This window comes from Salvelinus sp. IW2-2015, unplaced genomic scaffold (genome assembly GCF_002910315.2).
Source record: "Salvelinus sp. IW2-2015 unplaced genomic scaffold, ASM291031v2 Un_scaffold5474, whole genome shotgun sequence".
Lineage (NCBI taxonomy): Eukaryota > Metazoa > Chordata > Actinopteri > Salmoniformes > Salmonidae > Salvelinus > Salvelinus sp. IW2-2015.
The window spans coordinates 1-6522 of NW_019946739.1; the positions used below are offsets into that span (position 1 = coordinate 1).

General features: G+C 50.0%; 1 long non-coding RNA gene and 1 pseudogene across 1 annotated transcript in view; both read left to right on the forward strand.

Annotated features, from left to right (window-relative positions):
* The first annotated feature begins 186 nt into the window (after positions 1 to 186).
* Positions 187 to 6522, forward strand: part of LOC139026679 (ras-related protein Rab-11A-like) — a 14454-nt pseudogene continuing 8118 nt past the window's right edge.
* The window catches only part of LOC139026677 (uncharacterized), a 5714-nt gene continuing 2025 nt past the window's right edge, over positions 2834 to 6522 (forward strand). The window contains exons 1-2 of the long non-coding RNA XR_011478570.1: positions 2834 to 2871; positions 3071 to 3164. This is a non-coding gene — a long non-coding RNA (uncharacterized lncRNA). The remainder of the gene's footprint in view (positions 2872 to 3070; positions 3165 to 6522) is intronic.

Here is a 6522-nt window from a genome sequence, read left to right on the forward strand (position 1 = left end):
TTGCCATTTAGCTGGGGAGTCAGTCAAGAAGCATGGACCAATGTATTAGATGGGAGTCAGTCCAAAGCATGGACCCAATGTATTTAGGCAATTTCAAAGCCTGTTACACAGTTTACTTTAATTTCTAACACCACTATAAAGGCGTGTCTTTTGTCATCCTGTCCACAGTATACCGTGGTGCAGTAGGGCCTTGTTGTCTATGACATCGCCAAGCACCTGATATGAAAACGTGGAGCGTTGGCTGAAGGAGCTGAGAGACCATGCAGAACAGCAACAATCGTCAATATGCTGGCGGGCAACAAGAGTGACCTGACGTCACTCCGGGCTGTGACCACCGACGAGGCACGACATTCGCGGTCAGTGTGTGTTTTTTTACGTTCATTTTATGTCTACCTTGTTATTGAACCAGTGGGTCAGTTGAGAACAAGTTCTCATTTAACAACTGCGACCTGGCCAAGATAAGGCAAAGCAGTGCGACACAAACAAAAAAAAAACAACCACGGAGTACACAGGAAGAAGCAAACGTACTAGCAATAATTACAGTAGAAAAGTCTATAAAGTTTGCAATGGCAGGCAATGCTCTCGCCGTCGGCTGCACGGCGCCAAGGGCGCGTGTGCATGGGCACATACGAGTGCTCTAACGCTCCCGCTCCGAGGGCTGGTTCCCATCCGACGCAAGGTCGATGTGTGGCCATGGGGCAGCGATACAAGAGTGCTCACGCCAGCTCAGGGCTGTTCCCACCACGACGCAGGCAGTGTGTGGCATGGGGCAGGCCGATACGGTATGCTCTGACGCCAGCTCTCAGGGCTGTTCGCGCACAACGACGCAGGTCAGGTGTGTGGCATGGCAGTGTGTGGCATGGGGCAGGCGATACGAGTGCTCTACGCCAGCTCAGGGCTGTTCCCACCAACGACGCAGGTCAGTGTGTGGCATGGGGCAGGCGATACGAGTGCTCTGCGCCCGCTCAGGGCTGTTCCCACCGACGACGCAGGACAGTGCCGTACCAACTCACACAGGAAGAGGTCTAGGAGTAGTGGGGTGAACCGTTTCATTATTTTCCTTACCCATGAGTGGCTGTTAGTTTTCAGGGTTTTACTTATTCAAATAGGAAGACGTCTCTGTAATGTCATAGAGATTTACATAATGGTAGAGACCTTAACACAGTGGTGATTGACATGGTTTACCGTTTCCCTCTGTTCCTTTAGAGAAGAACGGTTTGTCTTTCCTGGAGACGTCAGCCCTGGATTCTACTAACGTGGAGACATCCTTCCAGACCATTCTGACTGGTGAGTGGCTGTCTCTCTATGCTCTCTACAGCATTGATCTGTATCTGAAGAGAACTCAGACTGATTTGTATGTATTATAGACTGGAACGTTTGATACGGTGTCATGATATAGACGTGTGTGTGTGTGTGTGTGTGTGTGTGTGTGTGTGTGTGTGTGTGTTGGAGTGATCCAATCCACTGGGCCAAGAGCCAGATCTGCCTGAAGACCTAATCACAACTGAGACATGACTAGCCTTGATTCAGGACTAATGTGTGGATTCTCCTCAAGTCCAGGTCTTCTAACAGGATATGACCACCATAATGCTTTGCAGCTGTGTCCTAATTCTGCTCTAGCCTGGTCCCAGATCTGTTTATAATGCTGGGTGTAGTCATTATGCACCAAACTGAAGAAGACAACTGACAAACAGGAAGGGACTAGGCTACCTGAACTTGACCAATAACAAATGCTTGTTTTCCATTGTGTGCCCTAATGAATATGACCCTGATGCTCTGTCCTGCTGTCTACCAGCTCCTTCCTCTGGCCCTGTCCTGCTGTCTACCAGCTCCTTCCTCTGACCCTGTCCTGCTGTCTACCAGCTCCTTCCTCTGACCCTGTCCTGCTGTCTACCAGCTCCTTGCCATACACCACGATTCCCTAGCCCACCGCATCATAAGTCATTACTACCCACTTGATCTCCTGCCCAGCATCATTAGTCCACTACCACTGAATCTACCTCCTCACAATTAGCATTACTACACTTGATCCTTAAGGCCTATCACCATTAGCGATTATAGCATTACTAGCCACTGATCTAGCCTACCACGATTAGCATTATAGCATTACTACGCACGATCCCTACCTACCACATTGCATTTAGCATTACTACGACCTGACCCCTAGCTATCACCATTAGCATTATAACATAACCACTGATTCTAGCCTATCACCCTTAGCATTATTAGCATTACGTACCACAGCGAGAGGACATTGTCCATTAGTGCAAGCACACCACCAGGCCCCCCAAATGTGTCCTTAAGCATTCCTTTATAGTGCACTACTTCTGGTTAGGGTAAGGCTCTGTAAATAGTGCACTATATCAGGGAATGGGGGAGCCATTGGAGTCACAACAGTCCAGCCAGGTATGAGAGTACATGTGCAGTCAATTTGAAGCTCTTACAGTGAACGAAACAAACCTCACATTAATTAATAAAATAACACCTAAAAACAAAAAAAACAGTAAAATCATATATTGAAGACTTTCCGTGTGAAGAATTCTTCTGCGTTTGTCTGATTATTAAAGTTGCTATATGAATAAAATATCAAAAGACGGCAGAAAGAAAAAGCTGTATTAGCTCTGACTGGATCCCTTATAGAACCACCGAGCCACACACAGCTGCTCATGAGTCCTGACTGGGAATCCTAAGGAAACCAACGGAGCTCTACACCTCAGCTGTAGTCTGACTGGCGGATCCTAAGGAACCAACGAGGTCACACACAGCTGTAATAGTCCTCGACTGGGGATCCTTAAGAACCAACGAGCTCAGACAACAGCTGTATATTCCTGACCTGGGGATCCTTAAGGAACCAACGAGCTCACACAGCTCGTATAGTCCTGACTGGGGATCCTAAGAACCAACGAGCCACAACACGCTGTATAGTCCTGACTGGGATCCTTAAAGGAACCAACGAGCTCAGACACACGCTTATTAGTCCTGACTGGGGATCCTTAGGAACCAACACGAGCTCAAACACAGCTGATAGATCCTGACTGGGGATCCTTAAGGAACCACGACTCAGACACAGCTGTATATCCTGACTGGGGATCCTTAAGGAACCAACGAGCTCAGACACAGCTGTATAGTCCTGACTGGGATCCTTAAGGAACCAACGAGCTCAGGCACAGCTTGTATAGTCCTGACTGGGGATCCTTAAGGAACCAACGAGCTCACACCAAGGTATAGTCCTGACTGGGATCCTTAAGGAACCAACGAGCTCAACACAGCTGTATAGTCCTGACTGGGATCCTTACGGAACCAACGAGCGCAAACAGCTGTAAGTCTGACGGGTCCTTAAGGAATCGAACCGGACTCAACACGTTGTTCTAATACTTGCACACTTCCCATCATGGATTTAACAATGGTGTAAAGAAACTCCCTTCAGCCAATTATTACAACTCAATGCCTTTAAAATCCATGACATGGAGTGTGCAGCCATCACACTTTGGAGCAGCCTCAACTCTGCAGTATCAGATCCTAGAGCCTGGCCCTCGCCAGCTGTGTCTCAGGCTAAGCCTGGCCACGCAGCGTGTCCAGGCCAGAGCCCTGCCACGCAGCCGTGTCTCAGTCTAAGAAGCCTGGCCAGCAGCTGTGTCTCAAGTCAGAGCTTGGCACGCACTTGTTCAGTATAGAGTGGACAGCAGCTGTGTCTAAGCCTGCACAGCTGCTAACTAGAGCCTGGCCCCAGCTGTGTCCTCAGAATAGAGCTGGCACTGTGTGACTAGAGCTGCCGGCTTGGCTTCAGACTAGAGCGCCCCAGATGGTCTCAGACAGACTGTCTCAAGCTCTCAGTAAGACTGGCCACCAGTGTGTTCCAAACAGCGGGACAAGCAGATCCTTTAAGAAGGGGGTTGGGTCGGGGTCAGGGGTCAGGGGGGAGCAGGTACCTGGTGATGCTGTTAGATGCTCTGACAACACTGCATCTTTGGTTTATTCTCCGTTGGCTGCACCCTGGATGTTGACCCACGTTGTTGCTGCGCGACATGTGTTGTCTCGTCGGTCCGACATCTGTTTTCTGAGACACGCAATGCGATAGATTTTCTGCAGGAGGGAGGGTGATGTGAATACAGGAGGAAGAGAGAGGGAGAGAGAGGAAAGAGCGAGACAGGAGGAGAAGACAGGAGGGAGAGTGAGAGAGAACCCGAGACAGGAGGGATGAGTGAGAGGAGTGAGGAAGAGAGGAGGAAGCATAGGTGAGAAGGAGAGAGGGAGAGAAGAGAGAGAGACGGAACAGGCAGGGAGGGAGAGAGACAGGACGAGAAGAGGATAGGAAGGGAGAGAGAGAGAAGGAGGAATTACCCCCGTTACGCGTACTTTACCCCATTTAACAGGAAATGATCTAACACAATCAGACCAATAGAATCGCATAGCGTTTCCCGTTTGACACACTGTGTGTGTTAGTACAGCATGGCCAGTGGTACGCGAGCTCTATGTCAGAGCATTTGACCGAGGCTCCTGTTCAGAGCAGTGGGACCGAGGCTCCTGTTCAGAGCAAGTGGACCGAGCTCCCATTCAGAGCAAGTGGACCGAGGCCTGTTCGAGCAGTGGACGAGGCTCTGTTCAAGAGCAGTGGACCGACGGCTCCTGTTCAGAGCAGTGGACGCGGCTCCTGTTCAGAGCATGGACCGGGCTTCTATTCAAGCCACGTGGACCGAGCTCCTATTCAGCAGCATGGACCCGAGGCTCCTGATTCAGAGCAGTGGACTCGAGGCCTCTATTCAAGCCATGGACCGAGCGCTCCTATTCAGGCAGTGGACCGAGGGCCCTGTTAGAGCAGTGACCGGGCTCTATTCAGAGCAGTGACCGAGGCTCCTGGTCATCAGAGCAGTGGCCCGGCAATTCGAGTGAAGCTCATCTGTCTCAGTTGTGAATAGGTATTCAGGAAGCCCACCTGGTCCTCAGCTGTTTGTGATCCTAGGATTCCAGGAAGCCCACCTGTCCTCAGCTGTGATTAGTATTCAGGAAGCTCATCTGTCTCCAGCTGTGATTAGGGTATTCAGAGCTCATCTGGTCCTCAGTTGTGATTAGGTATTCAGGAAGCTCATCTGTCCTCAGTTGGATTAGGTTATTCAGAAGCTCATCGGGTCCTCAGTTGTGATTAGGTATGCAGGAAAGCTCAATCGGTCTCGTTGTGATTAGGTATGCAGGAAGCTCATCTGTCTCAGTTGTGATTAGGTAATTCAGGAAGCCCATCTGGTCCACAGTTGTGATTTAGGTAATTCAGGAAGCGCATTGTCCTCCGACGCGGCGGAGATCGATCACCTAACCCACAACCACTGGTCTCTTCTCTCATTCCTCTGGCCTTGTTAAACCCTGTGCAGATACATTATAGCCCATTTACAATAATCATGAACTGTATTAAATCTAATAGAAAACAGTCAATGCACAGACAACAGAGGACACCCTCACCAGTCAGAATGTCTGGAAGGATGCTCCACGTTAGTAGAATCCAGGGCTGAGTCTCAGGAAAGACAAACGTTCTTCTCTAAAGAACAGAGGAAACAGTTAAACCATGTCAATCCACTACCAGCCAGACCCAGATCACTGACAGCATAACCCCCCGATCAACTGACAGCCAGACCCATGGCACTGACAGCCAGTACCCCCGATCACTGACAGCCAGACCCCCGACTCACTGACAGCCAGACCCCCGATCACTGACTAGCCAACGCCCGATCTCACTGACGCAACCCGATCACTGAAGCCAGACCCAATCACTGACAGCCAGACCCCGATTCACTGACACCAGACCCCCGATCACTGGACAGCCAGACCCCCCGATCACTGACAGCCACTCATGAAAAGGAATAAAGGTGAACGCCACACTCTTAGGAGTAGGGAGGCATGGTTGGTACCCTGAATACCAGACCTGTCACAAATACATCTGAAACCATACCAGGTGGATCTGAAACCAGACCAGGTTGGCAATCTGAACACCATACAGGTGGTTCTGAAACCACACCAGGTTGGTTCTGAAACTCAGACCAGGTTGGTTTCCTGAACTGACCTTGAACAATACATCGAAACCAGACAAGGTTGGTTCTGAAAACCAACCAGGTCTGGAGTCTGAAACCAGACAGGTGGTCTGAAACCAGACCGGTTGGTCTGAACCAGACCCGGGTTTGGGTCTGAAATAGACCAGGTTGATGAAACCAGACCAGGTTTGGATCTGAAAACCAGACCAGGTTGGGATCTGAACCAGACCAGGTTTGGATCTGAAACCAACCAGGTTGATCTGAAACTAGACCAGGTTGGATCTCGGAAACCAGACAGGTTGATCTGAACCAACCAGTTGATTCTGAAACCATACCAGGGTTGGTTCGAACACCAACCAGTTGTTCTGAAACCAGACAGCGTTGATCTGGAAACCAACCAGGTTGGATCTGATAACCAGACCAGGTTTGGATCGAAACCAGCTAACCAGGTTGGTTCTGAACCCGACCAGGTTGGTTCTGAAACCAGAACCCAGTTGGGTTCTGA